Source organism: Puma concolor, chromosome C1 (genome assembly GCF_028749965.1).
Source record: "Puma concolor isolate L17-30 chromosome C1, mPumCon1.1.hap2, whole genome shotgun sequence".
NCBI classification, from domain to species: domain Eukaryota; kingdom Metazoa; phylum Chordata; class Mammalia; order Carnivora; family Felidae; genus Puma; species Puma concolor.
Genome location: NC_141674.1, coordinates 32477059 through 32500105, shown reverse-complemented (window position 1 = coordinate 32500105; position 23047 = coordinate 32477059). Strand labels below are relative to the sequence as shown.

Genomic DNA, 23047 nt, shown 5'->3' with positions numbered 1-23047 from the left:
GCGCCTGGGTGGCTCAGTTGGTTTAGCATCTGACTTCAGCTCAGGTCATGATCTCTTGGTTTGTGAGTTCGAGCCCTACATCGGGCTCTGTGCTTACAGCTCAGAGCCTGGAGCCTGCTTCAGATTCTGTCTCCCTCTCTCTCTCTGCCCTTCCCCTGCTCTCTCTCTCTCTCTCTCAAAAATAAAATAAACATTAAAAAAAATTTTTTTTAAATGGATACGTCAGTGCAGGAGCTTCATCAGGATGGTGCAAGGAATACCACACCACAGGCTGGGGGTGAGGGTAAGGGGGGGGGGGAATTTTGAGGCAAGGCAAGGGACTCCAAGAATCTTAGGGCACAAACTGTTGAAGAGCTGAAGGATCCTTCAGGAAGTTTCTGCAAAGAGCAGTCAAAGCATGTGTCAGGGCTAGAGTCTCCTGGAAGAGAATCATGCTAAGGAAGACAGTAAGGTGTGGGGTAGGTGGCTTCGGGTCTCCTCTCCTTCCCACTCTTGTCTCTTTGGAAACCTGAAGGATTCACTCATTACCCTTGGATTTCAGTAATTCTGGCCAGCCAGCCCTGCCCTGGCTCCCGCGGCCTCTGAGCACAGTTCCCTCCCTGGCAGTTGGCACGTGGGCCTTTCCCTGCCCCTGGTGGGTGAAGCCGGCTTAGCTTTGATTCGATTTTCTTTTCTTTTTTTTTTTTTTTTTCAATTTTTATTATTTAAAAAAAATTTTTTTTTAACCTTTATTTATTTTTGAGACAGAGAGAGACACAGCATGAACGGGGAGGGGCAGAGAGAGAGGGAAACACAGAATCGGAAGCAGGCTCCAGGCTCTGAGCCATCAGCCCAGAGCCCGACGCGGGGCTCGAACTCGCGGACCGCGAGATCGTGACCTGAGCCGAAGTCGGACGCTTAACCGACTGAGCCACCCAGGCGCCCCTGATTCGATTTTCTGTCATTCCTCCTTGTCTGCTTTTGCTCAGACTTGCTGGCCGGCTGGTGCTACTCTGAGAGTGTTCTTACTTGAACCTTTCTTATTTCGTTGGACGTTGTTCTGTGTCCCCGGAGTTTGGGGGAGAAGAGGTAAACCCATGGGCTCCACCTACCATGTAGAACGTCAGGTGTGTGTAACATTTTCCTGGTGACCGGATGCAGGCGGGTCCGCCCGGCCCACTTACCTGCTGCGGGAGGCCAGGAGCAGCATTCGGGCAGTGCTGGCCCCGCTGGTGGATGGCAGAGCAGTGGCTCGCTCCCTCCACCTGAGCCCGTCCTCTGCTCCAGCCACACCTCTGGTCCCCACTGCATTACCTCGCTGATTAAGACGATTCCGTGACCTCCCTCGGCTGCGAGATCAAGCCCAGCCTGTTACATATACCAAGTTCTCCCCCTGCCCAGCTCTCGCCTCCCGAGCTATCACCACCTCTCACCTCCAGCCACACAGACAGCATGAAATTCTTCGGACACTCGTGCAGTTTGGGGTCTCCTGTCTACGTACACTTCTTACAATCTCTTTCTCTCTCACCCATTCAGACATCATCAGAATCGCCTACTCTTTTCTTCCTGACTTCAAGGGGTAGTCGCTCAGAACCAGTGAGTCTATGCATCCCTTTGTTCCTGGCCCCTCCTCCCACAACAGTGATCCCCTTGAAGGCAGGGACTGAATCTTTGCCCTTCCCACTGGGCCTGACCCAAAATAGGTGCTGAATGTGCTCGGTTCAATGAATGAGCAACCCAGCTAGGTTCTAAAGAGGCTTGTTCTACTCCGACTGTGTGTGAGACCCTGTGCCAGTCTCCAGGGGTGGGGAGTGGGTCAGACCGACCCCGCCGAGGTGTGTGCAGTCCACAAGGCCTGCGAGACTCCGGACTCTCTACGCTCAGAGGTGGGGAATTGTAGACAGTGTTCATAGGATAGCCCGTCCTAAGAAATCAGGGTTTTGACCCTGGGAGGGACGGAGCACAGCTGTTTGTATTAATAACTGAGATCTATCAGAGGATGTGGGGTTGACGAAAACCGAGGAGTGGTGAGAAGTTCGGATGCTTCGGGCAGCAGGATCAGGGAATGATAGACGGAGGCCACTGTGGGGTGGCGCAATGCTGCCCTGGGGTGCGGGGCAGCGCTGGCTGGATTCCAGAGCAGCTGGTGTGGCGGGGAGGGGAGAGCAGAGTGGCTTCAGTTACCTGCACATTTTGTAGGAGTCAGCAGCGGGACGTAGTTGCCGGAACATTAACTCTTCCAAGGCTGTGCCAGTAAAACCACGGTGCCCAAGAGAAGGAAGTCATGACAGTGCCCCAGGCCCATGAGCAGGTGACTCCAGACCTAGATCGCTGGGCGTACTGTGGGATAACGCCCAGAGCAGCGCCAGGCACTGGTCTACCGAATCACTAAAACCCTGGGAGGTAGTTGCTATTTCTTAGCCCCGCATTCAGGCATAGGGAGGCGACACAGAGGTCACGAGTACAGGGCCGGACGGGGACCCAGGTACCCTAGCTCTAGGAGCCACATCCTCAGCCACCCCAGCGCACTGATTCCAGCAGACAAGCCAAAGCCTAGGCCCAGGGGAGCAGCGTGGATGCGACACACACACACTACACTCAACTAAAACAACTCAGGCTTTCTGGAGCACGAAACGCCCTCCCCTGTATTTTCTCATTTGATCCTTACAAACAGCGTGTAAGTTGATGATTGAAAACTGGTGCTCCCTCCTTCATCCGCTGACCCCTGAGCCCCTTCCCTTTGGCCTCGAGTGCTCCATTTGGTTTAGTGATTTGGGGAATCCGGTTCTTCTGCCCAACTATTGGATTTAATTTCCACGCAGACCCGAATATGCATCACTTGTGCAGGCCGTATTCGTTTTCTCTCGCCGTGTAGCAAATCATCTCAAACTTAGTGGCGCTTGTTTGTTAGCTCATGGTTCTAGAGGTCAGAATTCTGGTACAGAGAGGCTGACTCCTCTGCTCAGGGATGAAATAAAGGTACCTGTGGGCTGAGCGCTTGTCCTGAGGCCCTGGGGAAAATTCTGCTTTTCCAGCCTTGTTCACTTGATGTCAGAATCCAGATACAATCCATTGGTTGTAGGACTCGGGTCCTTTTTCTTGCTGGCTGTCAGTGGGGGGCGGGGGGTGCTTCTCTGCACCCCTTCAGGTGGCCTTTCCACATGCCCCCTCCATCTTCAAGGAAGCAACCTTGCAAGTCAAATCCGCCTGATTGTAATTCCCATGACTTCCTCTTCTGCGACCAGCCAGAAAAAAACTCTGCTTTTAAAGGACTTTCTTGGGTAGGGTAAGCCCATGGAATAATCTGTTTTGGGGTCAGCTGTGTCCTGTAACGTAACCTAAGCACGAGAGCAAAGTCCATCCTATTCACAGTCCTGGAATTATGCAGCATGTGTACATCAGGGGACGGGAAATCTTGAGGGCCATCTTAGAATTAGAATTCTGCCTTCTTATTGGTGAAGAAACAGGGGACTCAGAGAAGTTAGGTGCCGTGTGCAAGATACAACATGGTACCAGGACCACCATGCTATACTGTCTTCCCAAGGGACGTGGGGATCAAGCCCAAGATGGGCAGCTTGGGAGGAGCTGGGGGCCTGGGCCTCCTGGGACCAGGCAGAGGTTGTTCTGTGTCTGAAGAAGTTGACCTAGCAACCTCTTTGATCATACTTTTTTTGACCGTCTCCTGCAGGATTCAAGGCACAAACCTGGCAGCCTCTAACTAGTTCGTGGTGGAGCCTCAAGAGATACTGGCCAGGCAAGCTCTCCCTTCCAGAGGGAAGAGCAGAGCATGAGAGGAAGGCCACGTAGCAGAAGTGGACATGAATGCTGGTTTCCAAAGAGAACAGTGTTTTAGTTTTGGTCATCGAAAGTGGTGCCTTCAGCACAGGTAAGAAACAGGCCATCAGTGAGTATGCTCGATGGGGGCGCCATTTTGGTCTTTTGCATGAGCTCGCTACTGTTCTTCCTCTTCCGAATGTATTGTTGTTGTTATTATTATTATTGCCTTCCTTGAGCCTCTGTGGAAACTGGAAGTCATCAGGACTTCCTTGGCCAAGAGCAGAGACCGTGAGGGTCAGCACTCTTTCCCTGCCTCCACGTTGCCTCCCCCCAAATTCAGTTGTCTTCCCAGTTCCTCAGTTTCCATTCTGTCCGTGGCAACAACTCCTCTCGAGAGACCACAGCCTCCTCACATGACGGCCCACACACCAGAGTTCCACCGTCTTTTCTGTCCCCCTCTCCACCCACCCCCATGATGGCTCTTGCCTGAAGAGCCCCTGGCCACCCCCTAACTACTCAGAGGAGCACAGGGGGTGTTGAAGACTGAGCAGCGTCTCTTCAGGACCCTCCCTGCAGTAAAGAAGTGAAAGGATGTAGGGTTCTCAGCCCTGGCTACACATTAGAATCATCTAGAAAGTTTTTAAAAATTTCTAGTAGCGAGACCTTGTCTCCAGAGATGCTGGTTGAGTTAGCCTGAGGAGGGGCCTCGGCGTCCATCTATGTATTTGTGTATATAAATATTTAGCTCTTCCGGTATGCTCTGTGGCTCCAGATTAGAAGTTCAGGTTGTGGTTCAGGCTAGGTGTGTGGTGTTAGAGCTCTTTGGGCTGGGAATATGTCTTTGGATGTTTTGCCTGGCTTCGGGGTGTGTCAGAATCACCGAAGTAGGTTGCAGGGGTTGCCTGGTGAAAACAAAGGGGGCACTTGGGTGGCTCAGTCGGTTAAGCGGCCGACTCTCGGTTTTGGCTCCGGTCACAATCTCACGGTTCGTGGGTTTGAACCCTGCGTTGGGCTCTGCACTGGCAGGGCAGAGCCTGCTTGCCATTCTCTGTCTCCCCTCTCTCTCTGCCCCTCCCCCACTCGCACCGTCTCTGGCTCTCTCTCAAAATAAATAAATAAACTTTACCCCCACCAAAGCAGATTTGCTGGCCCACCCATGTTCTCCGAAGCAGACTCTTGGGACGGGGGAAACAGGAATCTGTATCTTGACTCAGACGCAGCCGATGTGTGGGTGCTCCGGGGCCTCTTTCTGGGGACTCTGGTGATGCTCTCCCTGTGTTTGGGTCTCTGGGCTTGGCTGTGAGTCCTGAGGGCCTTCCCAGCCTGGTGTGCGGTGAGCAATGCCTCATCCCCATCCTCCTAGTGGTTTCGCACTTACAGAGAGGAGGCTAGGGCCTCGGGCAGCCCTCTAAGAGGGCACCACTGTACCTAGTTGTTCTTCCTCTATGGGGACCCTTGGGGTAGCTGGGCCCAGGCCTCTGCCCACAGCTCGGCTGCACCACGTGGACCCCCTTGACCCAGGCCGTGACCGGGGTTTTCCAGTGGAGGTGGGGGAGTCACCCCTGGACTCTGAGGAAGAAGGACTGCCTCACTCTGTGCCTCACCCTGTGCCTCACTCTGAGAGATGTGCCACGAACTAGTTAGATGTGGTGCTTAATAGTGGAGGCTCTGGACCTTCCTGGGTTCAAATCCCAGCTCAGGCACTTACCGGTTTTGTGAGGCATTTACGATTTAGGAGGCAAGTTGCTTGGTCCCGCTTGTAAAATGGGAAAGTAATGGCGCCCACCTCACAGGCTGCTGTGCAGATGCAGGGAAGGCCCCTGGAATGTTGCTGGACACGTAGTAAGGGATCCCTGAATGTGAGCAGCCCTTCGGACTTGTGCAGGCAGGTTGGCCACCTCTCTGCCCACCTGGTTGCTGTGCTGTGACATGTCTGCCATGCTCTGGCCATCTGGTTCCCAGCGTAAGAGTCAGAGTGAAGTAAAGCCACCAACGCTGCGTATGGGGCCTGGGACTTTTATCGGCAAATCCGAGTACCGCACAGACCCGAGTGAGGCTTGGTTCTATTGCCCCTCTTATAGAGATAAGGAAACTGAGCACAGAGAGGTTCAGTGATTTAAAGACAATCACACAGCAAGTAAGGAGCAGAGCCTCTGGCCACAAAAGACCCAGCACTGTCTTCTCCACCAAGACGCATCCTGAAGAAAGGCAATAACAGCTTCAAGGATGACCCTTCCCCAGGAATATCGACATTTTCATAGGAATCAACAGTGCCATAATGAGTCGGTCCCCTTCCATGGCATCATGGGACGTCTCGTGGTGCCGAGGTTTAGCAGTTGTTTCCATCTGCGTATGTCACAGCCTTTGTGGGTCTTCTCCGCCAGCAGTCTCGGGGAAGGATCTGGGTTTATTAGGGTAGGTGCGCAGGAAATACTTGAACCTGGCTGGAAACAGAAACCTCAGAGGGATATGCAGGAAGAGATATGGGAGGACCGTCAAGGAGAGTACAGATGGGGATCCTCCCCAGACCTCACATTGCCTTCCCCTACTTCACTGCTAAATGCCCTTTTTGTCCATGTGGGCTCTGACAGCTGCAGGGAAGAATCCGTAAGGGATGGGACTGGTCTAGAGGGAAATGAGCTGTCAGTTCCAGCAAGAAGTCTGGTCCCCAACCCCCTCCTGTGCTCTCCCTGGGGAATAAAAGCCTCTGTGATTAATGGGGTGCCGACTCAGGGCTTCTGGAGTGTCCAGGTGCTCCTGGCCCACTGCTGGCACAGCCTCCCTAGCCACCACGGAGGGTGCTGGAACATATGGCCTCTGAATGAGGGAGAGGGCTCAGGCCCGGGCAGGTGGGGATATCAGGTAGGACACAGCTGGGGGCCAGCCTTCATTGACATTGCACACTCCCCTATGCTGGGGAGGCCCATCCACACTATGTGAGCTTGGGAACGGCTATGTTTGAGGTTACTGGAGGGCAGGGAGTCATGGCCCCCCTCTACTGGGAACCTGGACTGAGGCTCTCTCCAGAGTAAATGTGATTTCTGAGTAAGCCAAGATGAACCTAATTTGAAAAGAGACATTAGAGCATTTTCTCAGCAGCAAACCCCTCGGCCAGTAGTATGCAAACTTCTACGGTCTTAGAAGCCATTTTTAAAAGTCGAATCCTACATGGAATGCCAATAATATCAAACAGATTATATTGGCAGTTTATTGATATGCATTTATCTTTTATTTTTTTAATGTTTTTATTTATTTTTGAGAGAGCGCAAGAGGGGAAGGGGCAGAGAGAAAGGGGGACAGAGGATCTGAAGCGGGCTCTGTGCCAACAGCAGTGAGCCCAGTGTGGGGTTTGAGCTCACAAACTGCGAGATCACGACCTGAGCCTAAGTCGGACGCTCAACCAACTGAGCCACCCAGGTGCCCAATTTTTGACATGTATTTATTATGAACGTCCGTCAATAAAAACATTGAGATCTCAGAGTCTAGATTAAGGGTCAAAAAACTACTGCCCACGGGTCTAATCCAGGCTCTTTCCTGATTTTTGTAAATAAAATATTGTTGGAACATAGTCGTGCCATTCACTTACACATTATCTATGGCTGCCTTCCTGCTCTGGTGGCAGAGTTGGGTAATTGTGACCGACTGTCTCTCCCACAAAGTCAAAAATATTTACTCTTTGGTCCTTTATAGAATTTTGCCGGCCTCTGCTCTAGATAATCATTTTATCACGTACCAACTATAACATCTAATGTTGCCTTTTTTGTTTTTATTTTGTTTGGCTTGGTTGCACAGTATTAAGCAAATTCCAAATCATTATCTATAAGATGATGTGAATGGTAACAGACTTCTAACCGCTTACCTTCAGCCCCGAATGATCTTCAGTTCAATGTTAGATGGACAGTAGGAAAGGAGGAGAATAGTTCTGGTTTGCATCACTGAGAGTATCAGGCAACGGCTTGCATTCCTTCCTATTACAACACTCAGACAGGAAGCAGACAATCTTGATGACGTCTTCGTGATAATCCACCTACTATATTCTCATATCATGCAAAGTTTCAGAGTGTACGTGTTTGTGCGGTTTTATGTAAGGATGTATAGTCCTGAACCGAAGAAGCAACATGTCCAGTAAAGAGCTCCGAGCTTTCTACTTGAAGACCTATTTTATACTGAAGTTCAAGACCTGCCCAGGCTTTAGTCTGAGTTCTGCCCAAACCAAGTTAAGCTGGCCACACCTGTTGTGTGTACCTGGTGGGTTACTATGATGTGCTAAGGCACATGTTTGAATGCACAGGTCCATTTTCCACCACGGTTTTATTTAAAAGGAGTCGAACTATATTTTTGGAATAAACTTCTCGAGTGACCTTTGAAGAACTTCTAAAATACCTCCGTGGAACACAGTTTGAAAGCCCCCCCCCCCCATCAAATATTGGTGGTTCTCATTTCTGTGCTTCACGGAGCCGAGGATGCTGAGGGCTGGGGGCGGGGGGGCGGGGGGGGGGTCAGTGGAAGAAGTTCTTGGGAAACAGGGAAGCCTCCTGGGCTCCTGCCGAAACTTGGGGTGTCTCCTGATGATTGTTGATGACCTAAACACAGCTCCCCTGGCTGCTCTCGTGACTTCCAGCCATCAGCTTGGGAGAGGAGGTCTGGAAGAATGTGGGGAGATTGGAATATGTGCAGGGAAACCTGTGGTGTTGGCGGGGTGGGGGGGGTTGGATATGGAGGGAGTGCACAAATGGCTTCTAAGTAGCATGCAGAGGCCTTTGCAGCCACTCAGCAGACCCGGGTTCAGGCCAGGGTAGAGGAGGCAGGATGGCAGGGGGCAGCTGGCTCAGCACTCTAAGCAGGTTTGTGCAGGAGGAGGGTCTTGTGAATGCCTGGGATGGGGACCGATGCCCCAGGGAGTTGGTGGCTGGGGTTGGGCAGTGGCTTTGGGCATTTGAGGCAGAGCCCACAGAGTCAGGAATATAACCCAGGAGTCCCGACTCACAGGCTGCCTGCCTTCCCTGGGCGGGGGGGGGGGGGGGGGGGGGGGGGGGGGGGGGGGGGGGTGCAAGGGAGGGAGGGGCCGGCTCTCAGGGATAAAAAAGCACCAGCTCTTTCTGAGGTTTTGCTGCTCACCCCGTAGAAAAAGAACATTTTTAGATTTTTAAAAGGATGACCTCATTTTTTTCTTATTTACATAGCCCTGTTTGTTTATACAGTCCTTTAAAAATAGCGAACGTGTGCTAAGCTTAGCACTCTCTCCCGCCACAGCGGCAAAGCCAGAGTGTGGGGAGAAACACCTTTTTCTCTAAGAGAGGGGCAGCCTTGTTTCCGAGGACAGATGGGAGCAAAACAGGACAGGTAGGAAGTTTCGTGGTTTTTTGTGTCGCTTTTCCAAAATAGCCACACTCCTGCCTCCCACTTCCTGCCTGACTCGACTCAGGGAAGATTTTCTCCTATAGAAGACTTGTGTTCTGTGCATTCTCAGGGAGGCATGAAGGGATCTGTCAACAAGCACACACGCTTGACCCCGAAGACCTCGAGCTTGGCTCTGGGCTTGCGTTCTGGCTCTGCTGCCTACCGGCTGTGTGACCTTGGGCAAGCCGCTTCACTTCTCTGTGCCTTATTTGTAAGATGAGGAGAACAGCACTTACCTGCACTTGCTGTGCACAGGAAGTGAGGGAGTATGTGTAAAGGGCGTAGCCCGGTGCAGGCACACAGCAACTCTTAATAAATCTCGTGACAGGGGCGCCGGGGTGGCTCAGTCGGTCAAGCGTCTGACTCTTGATCTCAGCTCAGGTCATGATCTCACGGTTTGTGAGACCGAGCCCTGCGTCGGGCTCAGTGCTGACACTGAAGAACCTGCTTAAGATTGTCTCTTTCTCTCTCTCTCGGGGCGCCTGGGTGGTTCAGTTGGTTGAGCATCCGACTTCAGCTCAGGTCATGATCTCCCGGTCTGTGAGTTTGAGCCCCGCGTCGGGCTCCGTGCTGACAGCTCAGAGCCTGGAGCCTGCTTCGGATTCTGTGTCTCCCTCTCTCTCTGCCCCTCCCCTGCTCATGCTCTGTCTCTCAAAAATAAAAACATTAAAAAAAAGAGAGAGATTCTCTCTCTTTTTCTCTGCCCTTCACCTGCTTGCTTTCTCTCTCTCTCAAAATAAATAAACATTAATAAACAAATAGATCTCTTTATAAACAACAGCAATGATGTCATATTCGCCCCCCACCTGGACAGTTAACTAGCCCCCCAACCACCTTCCCTTCCAGCCAGCTCATCTGCCCCACCCATCCCTACATTGTCCCAGAGGGATAGAAAGATAAAACACAAATCCGACCATGCCGTCCCCTGCTTAAAACCCACCAATATCTTCCTACATGCATGGCCGGGATCAGCAACATTTTTTTTCTAAATGGCCAGATAGTACATATTTTAAGCTTTGCAAGCCACACGGTCTCCCTTGCACCTGGTCACCTCTACTGTGCTGCGTGAAGGCAGCCACGGACAGCGCGTAAAGGAATGAGTGTAGCCGTGTTCCAGTAAAACTCCGTGGACAAAAACAGGCAGCGGGCCGGATTTGACCTACAGGATATGTCCATCTCCTCGGCTCAGCTTCCCTCATCCAGCCCGTTCCTGTTCTCCGTCGCTCTTCCTCCTCCTCCCCAACTGCTGTGCAGAAAGGACTCCTCACACTTTACCCAAAGTTCCTTCCTTCTGGAATCTCCTTCTCTGCCCCCACCCTCGTGCTTCTCCACCATGATGTTAGGAACCGTTGCCCTGGGTTTCTGTGGGTTCTCTGGATTTCTGCTCTGGGCATGTGTGCAAGCACCCTCTGTCTTTGCTTTAAAGAGGACACCCCTCACGCAGGAATTCTGCCCCCCTCCTTCAGGTGTGCTGGTGTGTGTTTAAGTGTTTGTAGCTGCTCCGTAAGCATTGTTACTGAACACAAAAGACCTGTAAGACAGACGGCTGCCCTTAGGGAGCTTACAGCCTGGCTAGGAAGCTAAGATGTGAGATGGTGAAAAGCCAGCCAGCAACCCAGGATGGAAATGACTGGGAATGTGTCTCTTGGGGTGCCCAGGACAAGGTGCTTCTGACCTTTGTGGAGGAAGTAGAAGTCATCTGAGTTGGACCTTGCGGGGTGGGAAAGAGGTTCAGAGAGAGGGAGGTCAGGAAAGCTCTCCGTGCTGGGGAAATGGCAAGAAATAACACTCGGCTCTGGGTTCAGGCTGGTGAGCGGACAGCCCACCCTGGTGACCACTGAGGGCCTCCTGTGAGAGACTGGGGCCTGGGCCTGGAAATCAGGGTGGGGCCTGCTCCGGGGCTGGGGCGGTGCAGAGGGGGTTGGAACATCTCTCGAGCCAGAATTTCCCCAAGTGTGGCTCATAGACCACCCCCTACAACAGAATTGCCTGGGGTGTTTCTTTATTTTTCTTTACTTTTATTTTTTAGAGAGGGGACAGGGGAGAGAGAGAGAGAGAGAGAGAGAGGCAGAGGCAGAGGCAGAGAGGGAGAATCTTAAGCAGGCTCCACACTGGGAGAGACTCCACACAGACGCAGAGGCTCAATGTCAGGACTGTGAGATCCTGACCTGAGCTGAAATCAAGAGTTGGATGCTTAACACAATGAATCACCCAGGTGCCCCTGGGTGTTTCTTTAAAACACAGATTCTGGGACGACTGGGTGGCTCAGTCAGTTAAGTGTCTGCTTTGGGCTCCGGTCATGATCTCACGCTTTGTGAGTTCGAGCCTCGCGCTGGGCTCTGTGCTAACAGCTCGGTGCTTCAGATTCTGTGTCTCCCTCTCTCTCTGCCCCTCCCCCACTGACACTCTGTCTCTCTCAAAAATAAACATCAAAAGCCCCCACAGATTCTACAGCCCTGTCTCAGGAGGCTGGGGGGCTAGAGAGGGTTAAAGCCATGGTCTGTAGGAGGAAGAAGGCTGCAATACGGTTGAAGGTGATGGCCACACGCATTCTTTAGATTGACATCACCCGTGCACGTCTCTGCCAGGCTGGGAAGAGGCGAAGCAGGAATGGATCATCTTTTCCAAGAGCAGATAAAAACACCCAAGCTCAGACAGGGGAAGTGACTTGCCCAAGATCACTCTGTGAATTACTTGTGGACGCGGGACTGGCTAGTTTGGCACAGGCTTCCCCTCACAACCCCAGGGCCCGGGGTGGTCCTGGAGGTTCCCCAGAGAGAGGAGAAAACAGGTATGGTGAATATCCCCAGACCCCAGCACAGGCTGGCACACAGCTGAACCAATGAGGGAATGGGTGGGGTGGGTGGAAGAGGTGACGTGGGGGCAGAAGGGTGGGATTCTGGGGTGGTTCTGACGCGGCGAGCCCGGAAGTGTAGGAGAATGGCCATACCCGATGCAGAGGGGGAGAGATGAGGTTGGCGAGAAGCATATTGCACTTGATGGTTGGCCAAGCTGAGCCGTCACCGCTGGAAACGTCTGCCTGGGGAGTTCCGGGGCAGCACCGGTGATGTGTGCAGCCGTGGAAGCTGCGATTCAGGGCAAGAAATGGCAGAGAGACATGCAGGGGATTAAGGACCAGCGCCTGAGGGATGAGCACACACATCTAGAAGAAAAGGCTCTTCGTGAAAGAGCCCACGAAGCGTGCGGAGAAGCGGAATCGGGACGGGCTGGGGCCGACCCAGAAAAGAGGGGTCAGCCGCCAGTCACCCGGGAACGCCCTTCGGGCCCCTCTTTAGAACAAAACCGGCCAACCTCAAAGAAATGGTGCCATGGGTAAATAGAACTGTCAGTCAAAATAAAAGCGAAATCACGAGGTTCTGTTTGCTCGAGATTTGGGCTTCCGATCAGCATGGCCGCAGGTGTGGGAGAGCAAGTGGGAACAGGAACCGCCTGTCCCACCTGTCGGGACAAGCCATTCGGTCTGTGCCGGGTGCTGGTTGGCACCCTCCCGTGGGATCGTGTTGTGGCTCCGGGCCTCCTTCTCTTCTCCTGGGTCTGTCTTAGCTCCTTCCCTTTCCCTTCTGGCTCTGCCTTTATTCGCTCAGCCGATATTTATTCCTGGGAATAAAGCTCTTCACAGAGGGATTTGGCTGAGGCCCCCAAATGTGGCCTGGTCTACGAGTCTCCCACTGGAGAGCTTTTAAAGCGATAGATTTTAGACTTGCAGATTCCCTGAAAGCGGGGAGGGGCCAGCCACGCCTGGGTCTTCTGAACCTCTCTCGGGATTAATCAGCTGTTCCGAAGCAGCCCTACCTGGGCCCGGCTGAGGTCTGGGTTCTTCCCCCATTAGGTCCTAAATATATGGCATTGGGGCAGCCTCTCAGCTGGCCTCCCTAGAGCCTTCAGAGCCTCTCCTTCCGTTGATCCTGCCTGGGCCACCAAACTCGTCCCCTCCCCCACCTCCAGCTCACATGCACTGTGGCACGGTGCCACCATCACCCTCCTCCATCCTTAGAGGTGGCTCATCCTTAAAATCAGCCATGCCTAAAAGAGAAGATGCCACATCCCGTTCTAGGTGACAAAAGGCGGATTCTACCTCTTGGAGCTACATTGTGATAGGGGAAAGAGACGCACATATTCACCTTGTCACATATCATATATTTTGTATTACCTACAAAATAAATACATAGATACTATCTTTTTTCTTTCTTAGTGTTTATTTATTTTTGAGAGAGAGAGACAGAGCACGAGCCGGGGAGGGGCAGGGAGAGAGGGAGACACAGAATCCGAAGCAGGCTCCAGGCTCTGAGCTGTCAGCACAGAGCCTGATGCGGGGCTCGAACTCATGAACCCTGAGATCGTGACCTGATCTGAAGTCGGACGCTTCACCGACTGAGCCACCCGGGTGCCCCAGATATTATCTTCTACTTAAGTAAAATACATAGTATGTGGCAGGGTGAGTCAGGAAAGAAAAGGAACCAAGTAGTCAGGGTGGGCCTCGGAGGGTGGCATTTGAGCAAAGAACTAACGGGGAAGCGAATGAGCTGTGTCCTCCCTGGGGAAGAGTGTTCGGGGCAGAGGCATGATCACATGGGGGGGGGGACCTCCCTGGGGCCAGTGTGGCTGGAGGGGTGAGGGGTGGGGCCTCGGAGGAGAGGAGGCTGGAGAGGGGACGGTGGCAGGCGGGCAGATAATTGAGAAGTCCTTGGAGATCTGCCGAGGGCCCTAAAAGGTATACCCTGACTGTGTGCGGAGACCGAGCTGCAGGAGGCCAGCGCAGGATGGGAGACCAGCTGGGAGGCTGAATGTCGTCATCAGGAGGTGATGGTGTCACAGACCAGGCTGGCGGCTGTGGAGGCGGTGGGAAGTGGTTGGATTCTGGGAACCGTCTGAAGGCCGAGCCAGCATAATCTGCTGACAGATGGGATGTGAGGTGTGAGAGAGTCTAGGGAGGAGAACCCTGCGGATACTCACATTTATTCAGTCTGTTCTCAGGCTAGTCAACGGCTTTCAGCCTCAGTTTCCTCATCTGGAAAATGGAGCGGTTGGATAGATAACATCCAAGGTCTCTTTCGCTTTGAAAACTCACTCCTTCAGCTCCAGGACTGATGGCTGGGGTGGTCGGGGAAGGCTTTGTGAATGTGGGGTAGAACTTGTGCTTAAGAGAGAGAGGCGCTCAGGGCGCCTGGGTGGCTCAGTTGGTTGAGCGTCCTACTCTTGATTTTGGCTCAGGTGGTCGTGAAGATGGAGCTCTATGCTGAGCATGAAGCCTGCTTGGGGTTATCTCTCTCCCTCTGTCCCACTCCCCCACTTGCACTTGTTTGCTCACTCGCTCTCTCTAAAAGAAATAAAATAAAATAGAAAAATAGAGAGAGAGGGAGAAGCACTCAACCAGCACCACTGTAGAGGGGGAGGGGCAAGAGGAACATTCTTAGAAGGGCAGGAGCGCTGATGGGGAAGCAGGGCCACATGGCCCGTGAGCGATGCTTGAAGAGCAGAGAGCAGTCACCGTGGCTGAGACCCAGTGCCTTGGTAGGAAGGTGCCAGATGGGCTTACTACACCCTTTGGAATAAACCAGCAGTTTCGGGGTCTGAGCATTTTTTGCAAACAAGGAGGCCCTCAATTTTGAGCATTTTCTGATGGACATGCTCAGGCAGGAAGGACCAAGGCTTGGCTCCCGTCTGGGGAGAGTTAACCTTCTGGCCCAGCATTGCATAACCGCAGAGTCTGCTGAGTGCAAGGAGACTCTTCTGTGTGGCAGCCAGAGTGGCAAGCCTGGTGGCTCCGGGCTCTGGCACCGTCCTGAAGCGGAACAAACAGCCCTCCCTTCCCAGATAATGGCCCTCATTGAGCATTGTGTCCATGGCTAGCGCCCAGCACAGGGCCGCTCAGCCTGGGTAAGTTTCCTCTCTTGGCTCCTTAGCAAAATATTTACACAGTGCCTTTCTAGTAAGATGGTTCCTAAGAACCAGCAGGCAGAGAGAGCTGGAGAGAAGAACCCCCCGGTGACCCTGCTCCCAGCTCCCACACCCCACGTGTGAGCCTGAGCTGGTCATTGCCCTCCAGGGCTCATTCGTAAAAGAAAGCACTGAGCTAGAAGATGCTTGATGGTCTGTCCAGCTCCAAAATCATTGGCATTTTCCCTAATTGAAGAATGAGGTCCGTTTTCTTATCATGTGGCGGTAGAATTTCGTTGGTCTTTTTCTCAGGGAGGCAGGTGTATGGCTTGGCAGGGGCTGAAAAGAACTTAGAGGGGCGCCTGGGTGGCGCAGTCGGTTAAGCGTCCGACTTCAGCCAGGTCACGATCTCGCGGTCTGTGAGTTCGAGCCCCGCGTCAGGCTCTGGGCTGATGGCTTGGAGCCTGGAGCCTGTTTCCGATTCTGTGTCTCCCTCCCTCTCTGCCCCTCCCCCGTTCATGCTCTGTCTCTCTCTGTCCCAAAAATAAATAAACGTTGAAAAAAAATTTAAAAAAAAAAAAATAAAAAAAATAAAAAATAAAAAATAAAAAAAAAAAAAAGAAAAGAACTTAGAACCCCACCTCCTTGGATCCTACCTACTGCACCACTGACATCAGAAAAAATACTGTCTCTCTCTCTCTCTCTCTCTGTGTCTTTCAATGAGGAAGAGGTCACCCCAGAAGGTGCCGTACTTTAAGAGGTATCTGGATCAGCCATAGGGAACATGCAACCATGTTATGAGAGGAACATGTAAGGAAACTAGGGAAGAGAAGACTGTCCTCAACCCCATCTCAGGGATTGTCCTGGAGAAGAGGGGTCAGAGATATGTCCTCAAGACAGAATCAAACCGGTGAGTTCCAATCACATGGCTCATCCTTAGGAAGTTGTGGCAAACAGTGGGCCTCATAGCTATTCTCACCCAAAACACACATACCCCTTTGACCTGTGGTCATTTCTGGGAACCTGGCCTATGGAACAATAGCATCCATCTGTAAAGATACGTGTGCAAGGGATGTTTAATGCAAACTTCCACCGGCAAAAAAATTAGAAAAAAATATATGAAAACGGAGCAGTAGAGAAAGTTTGAAGGTGCCATATCCAAACTGTGGCCCATTATTCAGCTATTAAACGGAATGAGACAGACCCTGAATCTGTTTAGGAAGGGAGTAAAGAGCACTGACTGGGAACACAGGGTCTAGAGACAGATTTTGCTAGTGTTCAAATCTGGATCCCACTACTTACAAACTGTTACATGACCTCTCTGACTGTCAGTCTCCTCTTTGGCAAGGTAGGGATTATAATAGCGCCTTCCCTATAGGCTTGACGCACGTGAGGTGCTAATGACTGTGCCTCGTATATACTAACCGCTCAAAAAATGTCAGCCTTTGGCCTAGAAAGATTGTTCATGAGAAAAGCTAGATGCAGAGTAATGTGCATAGGGTGATGCCATTTTTATAAAAACAAAAGAATACATCCCCTGATGGTTTGCAAGAAAAAGAAAGAAAGAAAGAAAGAAAGAAAGAAAGAAAGAAAGAAAGAAAAGAAAGAAAAAGTGCTGTTGTCCCAGCTTGTTTTTTTTAACGTTAAATATAATTTATTGTCAAATTGGTTTCCATACAACACCCAGTGCTCATCCCAACAGGTGCCCTCCTCAATACCCATCACCCACTTTCCCCTCTCCCCCACCCCCACCAACCTTCAGTTTGTTCTCAGTATTGAAGAGTCTCTAATGGTTTGCCTCCCTCCCTCTCTGTAACTTTTTTTCCCCCTTCCCCTCCCCTCTGGTCTTCTGTTAAGTTTCTCAGGATCCACATATGAGTGAAAACATATGGTATCTGTCTTTCTCTGCCTGACTTATTTCACTTAGCGTAATACCCTCCAGTTCCACCCACGTTGCTGCAAATGGCCAGATTTCGTTCTTTCTCATTGCCAAGTAGTATTCCATGGTATATCTAAACCACACCTTCATTATCCATTCATCAGTCGACGGACATTTAGGCTCTTTCCAGAATTTGGCTATTGAAAGTGCTGCTATAAACGTTGGAGTACAAGTGCCCGTATGCGTCAGCACTCCCGTATCTCTTGTGTTGCCCCAGATTGTGAGTCGTCTCCTGGGAGTAGCCCCTAAGGGAGGCCTGCAAGCCGCTTTGGGAGCTAGTGCCAGTGCCCTAGAAAGTCCCTTCCAAGCTCAACACTGAGACTTTGTGGGTCCACTTTGGCAACCTCCATGTACAACCTAACGTGGCATTTGATCCAAAAAATAGTCTGTGTGTGTGTGTGTATATATATACATATATGTATACATATACGTATACGTGTACGTATATGTATACATACATATATACACACATATATACGTATACATATATATGTGTATATATATACATACATATATACGTATACATATACATGTATATGTGTATGTATGTGTGTGTATATATATATATATATATATATATATATATATATATATATATGCCAAGACTTGTCTTATGCAGGTGGGGAACACAGATGTTGGTTGGTGGCTTGGTTTTACAGAAGCGTTCATTGCCCTGATGGGGCGCTCATCAGCGGAGCCCTTGCGCATCCAGCTGGGGCTCTCCAATTGTCTTCCCGGATCACTTCAGTTTGTGTGAGCCACGCCAGTGATGCCATGGCCAGGTTTGGGATGCACCCTCTGCCTTGGTTGGCCTCAGTCGTGCTCAGATTCACCCCTTAAGTGCCACAGGCTTTGGAAGTGGAGAGAGAGGTGAAAAGCTGAGAAGACCCCCAGCGAGGGTATCGATGGAAATCAGAGCCATTTCTTCCACTGCGGTTAAAGTCATTTGAGCTATAGCACAGAGGATTATATTAGCGGAGGAAAAAAAAAAAAAAACACTTGTTAAGGGACATTGTATTTATTTATGTATTTAACAAATATATTTAAATTTTAAAAAATATTTCAACCAGATAGAAACAACAATATAGACAATAATATAACAAATGGCAGAACACCCACGGCCCCACTTGAAAAACACTTCAGCAAATACAGCTGGAAGTCGCTGCACAATCTGAGGTCCCTCCCTCCCGCCATCCCAGAAGTGATCATCATCCTGAACTTGGCAGTAACATCCCACCAGTGTTTTCTGAGCACCTGCTATGTGCCAGGCAGAGTGCTGGGTGCTGGATTTACCATGGTGAACAAAATGGACATGGTTCCTGCCCTCACGGGGCTTGCTGTGGAGTTGGGTGAGACCCCACCCGTGTATTAACCAGCCTCCTTCAGTGGGTTCCAGTCTTCGGTTATATAAATGCTTATCCATCCATCTGGAGCCATGATGAAGGTGAGGCTGGGACAGGTCCTCACACTGTCACTGGCCTTGTGATTTGGGACAAGGACCTTCTGCTCTCTGAGCCCTAGCATCTTCATCTGTCACATGTAGGCTTTAACTTGGACGCTGCTCAGGGGCCCTTCCAGCTCTATGATTACAAGGTTTGAAAGGAGACCCTAAACCAGGTCTGATGCATAGACTGTCTCCATCACTCCATCAGGTGGAGGGGATGAGGGGAAGCTTTGCTGTCCATAAAGGGAGATGTACCCCAGTGTATCATGAGTTCTACTAGTGGGACACAAACCGTTAGAACATGAGGTGATTTTCAGAGGAACATGCGTGAAATTATCTATGTTAATAGTAACGTCTTTAACTCAGTGAAATCCTAGAATTATGCCTATGATCCCTATTGCTTCGGTGGAGCCCATGTTTTAATAGGGCAAGCTCATGGGGCGCCTGGGTGGCGCAGTCGGTTAAGCGTCCGACTTCAGCCAGGTCACGATCTCGCGGTCCGGGAGTTCGAGCCCTGCGTCGGGCTCTGGGCTGATGGCTCAGAGCCTGGAGCCTGTTTCCGATTCTGTGTCTCCCTCTCTCTCTGCCCCTCCCCCGTTCATGCTCTGTCTCTCTCTGTCCCAAAAATAAATAAACGTTGAAAAAAAAATTTTTTTAAATAGGGCAAGCTCAAGTCAATGTAAATGAAAATATTACATAAATAACAGAACAGATGGTACATGTTTCTGGCAAAACTTGGAATGATGGTCACCGAATGGCACAGTGTTTCCCAAACAAAAGCCGATGATGTAAATAAAGGGCAGTCTTAGATGCCAGCAGACCCAGCCCATAGGAGCTTAAGTCGTACTGGAGGGATGACTTCATGGATGGCTCCCTTTTGGAAACAGCATGAGACACATTCCCTTCATATCTTAGCGCCGAGAAGAGCTGTGCTTTTTTCCGAGCAACTGGTGTGTTTATCATCAGGACACTGAGCTGTGTTGTTGTCCTTTCTTTTCACTGCCAAGAAGTTGCCCCCTGATTCCGGGCCCCGAATACAGCCACCATGTGGGGCCTTCTCCCCTCCTTATCCATGTTCTTTTATCCCTTCTGGTCTAAGCCTTGTGTCTTCTATTTCCTCTGGATTGGGTTGTCTTTTTTTTTTTTTTTAACCTTTCTTTAATTTTATTTTTGAGAGAGACAGAGACAGAGCGCCAGCTGGGGAGGGGCAGAGAGACAGGGAGACACAGAATCCAAAGCAGGCTCCAGGCTCGGAGCTGTTAGCGCAGAGCGCGACGCAGGCTCGTGAGAACCTCGAGATCATGACCCGGACCATTTAACCGACTGAGCCACCCAGGCGCCCCTCCCTGGTTTGTCATTTTTAACTCATGCTCCTATTTTGTTTTTGTAAACTGTATCAGATCCTCTGTGGAATAAAGCAAGTTAAAATTGCAAACAAACAAAAACACAAAAAGGGAATTAACAATTACTTAATCAATTCATGGACAAACTAAGACCAAAGCGTTCTTGACTCCACTCAGCCTGTTGGGATTTCCTGCCAGGAGCAACTTCCCCGCTAAAAGGATGCCCGGGGTCAGAGAGGGTGGGGAAGTAGTTGGGATGTCCATTCTGCACCCCCAGATCTGAACCAGCCAAGCCGTGGGGACCCACAGCTTCTGTTGAGCTTTGAGACCATCTTAGAAATGGGGCTCTCCATTCAAAGCCAGAATAGCAGGTCCAGGACTGGTGTCCTTAACATACCTCTCTCCCTTTCAGAGAATGGGATTTGCAGGTAGCTGGTCCCTTGGGCTCTCCTGAGTACACCACAGGGGTCCCACCCCACAAGGAACATTCCGAGTACGATTCCCATGCTTAACTGGTTCCTAACCACTGGTTCTGTTGCTGGCCCCAGACTGTGACCACCATCCAGCTCCCATGCTGCGTGGTCCCACACATCTGCTGCCGGACCCCATGCTGTCCTGATGGCTCATGGTGGCCGACTCCAACCAGCATGTCACCACAGGCATTATGGCCTCAGAACCCCTGGGGCCCAAGATGCTCTGAGAAACTCCGTGAAATACTGATATTTTTTAAAGCAAATGACTAAGAACATTATGCTAAGTGAAAGGAGCCCGACACGAAAGACCACAGATTGTATGATTCCATTTATATAAAATGTCCAGAAGAGGCAAATTCATAGAGACAGAAAGTAGATAAATTAATGGTTGCCAGAGACTGGGAAGGGGGAGGAGAATGTGGAATGACTGCTAATGGGTACCGGGGTTCTTTCTGGAGTGATGGAAATGTTCTGGAATTAGATAGTGATAATGGTTGCACAATCTTATGGATATACTAAAAACCACTTCATTGTGCACTTAAGAGAGTGAAATGTATGTTATGTGAATTATACTAACACCACCTAATATAGCAGGTTGCAGAAGTTATGTTTATGAGAATGACACTCAACATTTAGAAAATTCTATTCATTGGGGCGCCCGAGTGGCTCAGTCAGTTAAGCATCTTGATTTTTGGTTCAGGTCATGATCTCACGGTTCATGGGCCCGGGCCCCGCGTTAGGCTCTCCACCGGCAGCATGGCACCTACTTGGCATTCCGTCTCTTCCTCTCTCTCTGCCCTCCCCTGCTCGTGCTCTCTCTGTCTCTCTCTTTCAAAATAAATAAACGTTTAAAAAAAAAAAAGGAAAATTCTATTCATTAACAGATGGATATTTCTAGTTTCCTAGTTTCCTTTTTTCCAGGAAAGAATTAAGGTAACTTCTGTAAACTACTCATCAACCAAGGTTTTCCACAATCGTGAATTCATTCATTCATTTATTCACTCATCAAGCCACAAACACCTGTGGGCGCCCACAGGGAGGGCACAGGGAACGTAAAGGTAATTTAAACAATAGCCTCTGCTTCTAAAATCTGTAGGTAAAGATATAACACATGAGACTCTTAGCTCGGTGAGGCAACACAGCGTAAACTGGCTCATGCCCAGCCCTGTGCGTGTAGTAAGCAATCGAGAATGTGCCACTGTCGCTGCCATGGGAGAGGGGAGCTGTGCATGTCCTGTGCAGAAGGGCAAGGGTGTGATCCTGTTTGGGAAAGAGGAATCACTTACTTGGGCCTAACGTATTGGGAAACCCGTTTGTAGAGGATTGTAGTGTGTGTTAGAGCATTTGGGAGTTCTGGGAAGGGAACGGGAAGTCCCTGCAGGTGAGTGAGCAGGGTTGGCACTTTGGGGACATGACTCAGCACCCAGCAGTCCTGGCTACCCTCCAGCACTCCCTCCCCAGGCCACCCCTGGGTCCCCCTTCCAGATGCCCTAGAGCCTCCGGGGCGTGTCCTGCGGCATTTAACCCTGCCACACTGGTGCTGGCCTGCAGCGGGCAGAGGCTGCCCCATTTCTGCGGGATAAACAAGAAATGCTATCGGGTCTTCTGAGGTTCTGGGCAAAGGAAAAGGGCACCAGAGTCTCAAGGTCCCACCTCTGCCCACCTTCTCAGGATCCAAGATGAAGGGTGGAGGCTGGGGCTGGCCTTGTCAGGCTCTGGAAGGAGGTACTTGGGAGGGTAGCTCTAGGCCCCGGTGTATTTATTTTTCGTGTCAATAAACCCCTCCTGGTTCTTGAGTTCAGGACTCCGTATTTGTCAGGGTGAATGAAGGTCAGGAGGCAGAAAGGTTGGGAGTACTGTGGGCCCAGGTGGGAAGGAGTGGGAAGGGGGAGGTTGGGAAGCTGGAGAGGTGTGGGGCATGGGCATCACGAGCAGGTGGGAGGGCGAGAGGAGGTCAGGTCCTGGAAAAGAAGCCTGGAACGGCAAGAAGTGAGAGTCCATACCCAACAGGCCTAGCTGGAGGGCTCAGTGTGGGCTAGCGTGAGGCTTTCTGGGGTGGGCAGGCCCCGGGGCAGCTGGCAGACCCAGCTAGGGAGCAGCAGACTCCAGAGCACCAGGGTAGGTAAGGTCGTCAGAACCCAGCCGAGCGCAATACCCTCTTTTTTTCAAATATGGGAACAGGCAGCACAGATCAGGGATGACTGCCCCGGAAGCACAGTGAGGTGGGGGCGGAGCCAGGCGGCTAGATCCCTGGGCCTGGGTCCATCCCCTTGACCTTGAGCAAAATCCAAGCTTTTCCTTGTTTCCGGGGTTAAGTGCTGCCAGTGCCACAAGGGGAGGTGGTTAGGAGCACATGCTCTGGAGCCACCTGCCAACCTTGACTCCCAGCCCAACTCTTTATTGCATGTGCGCCCCCTGGGCAGGTCGTGTGACTTTCTGGGCCTGACTTGCCTCATCTGTAAAATGGACTTAAAGATATTACCTGCCTCACAGGGTTGCTTTGGGGGCTCAACGAGCTTCAAGTTCTTAGCAGAGCGTCTGGCACATAGCGCTCAGTAATGTCAGTCCCCCTTGTAATGATCCCAGTTGATTCTTAGTTTGTCTTCTTGTCATAAGATGTGTTCATCTTTTTTTTAAGTTAATTGATTTTGAGAGAGAGAGAGCAGGGAAGGGGCAGAGAGAGAGGGAGAGAGAATCCCAAGCAGGCTCCATGCTGTCAGCACAGAGCCCGACGCGGGGCTCAAACCCACGAGCCGTGAGATCTTGACCTGAGCTGAAATCATGAGTCAGCGGC

The 23047-nt window shown here is 51.0% G+C and overlaps 1 protein-coding gene across 4 annotated transcripts in view; it reads left to right on the top strand.

Annotated features, from left to right (window-relative positions):
- HIVEP3 (HIVEP zinc finger 3) overlaps positions 1-23047 on the top strand; it is a 477777-nt gene that overhangs the window by 374865 nt on the left and 79865 nt on the right. For all 4 annotated transcript variants that reach the window (XM_086716639.1, XM_086716637.1, XM_086716638.1 and 1 more), the window contains one exon: positions 3668-3865. The gene's annotated coding sequence lies outside the window, so the exon portion shown is untranslated. The remainder of the gene's footprint in view (positions 1-3667; positions 3866-23047) is intronic.